Source organism: Crocodylus porosus, unplaced genomic scaffold (assembly GCF_001723895.1).
Source record: "Crocodylus porosus isolate Cpor-Errol unplaced genomic scaffold, CroPor_comp1, whole genome shotgun sequence".
Lineage (NCBI taxonomy): Eukaryota > Metazoa > Chordata > Crocodylia > Crocodylidae > Crocodylus > Crocodylus porosus.
In genome coordinates, this window is record NW_017728943.1 from 120,945,560 (window position 1) to 120,946,212 (window position 653).

A 653-nucleotide genomic window follows, 5' to 3' on the forward strand; every position below is an offset into this window, starting at 1 on the left:
AAGTCTAGGGCTGTTGCCTTGCTGCAGCCCTTTGCCACCTTACGCTGGATGGTGAATTCCAGCAAGCGATGATCACTGTCTCCCAGGTGGCCCATGTGATGCATGACTATCACCTAGTGCAGCTCACCCAGTCTCTTTTGGAGAATAAACATTTTTATGTAGAATTATGCAAGAAATAGAGCCTCTGGGGGTGACAACACCATAGCCCCCACAGGGTAGTGTGCTAGCACTAATCCTTTTTAACATATATACCAATGACCAACCCATACATGTACTATGAGGAGCCTCATATATGCTGATGGTCTATGTATCACATCACAAGAGAAGGATGCCGCCACTTCTGAGAACAGACTGATTTGTTGAACGCACTGAGCAACCTCAACCTCTCAAGTTACTACAATAAGAACCAGCTTTGTGCCAACCCAACCAAGATGCAGATCACAGCTTTTCACCTATGCTATAGAGAAGCCGAGTGGAAATTAAACATCACCTGGGGTGGAATCCCACTGATTAATCACCCAAACTATGTGTACTTGGGGGTTACACTGGACTGAACACTTACCTTCAAAGCACATATAGAAAAGAAGGACGGGAAAGTCAGCACCTGCTACAACATACAGCCTGCTACAACATACAGAAATTTGGTCACCTCA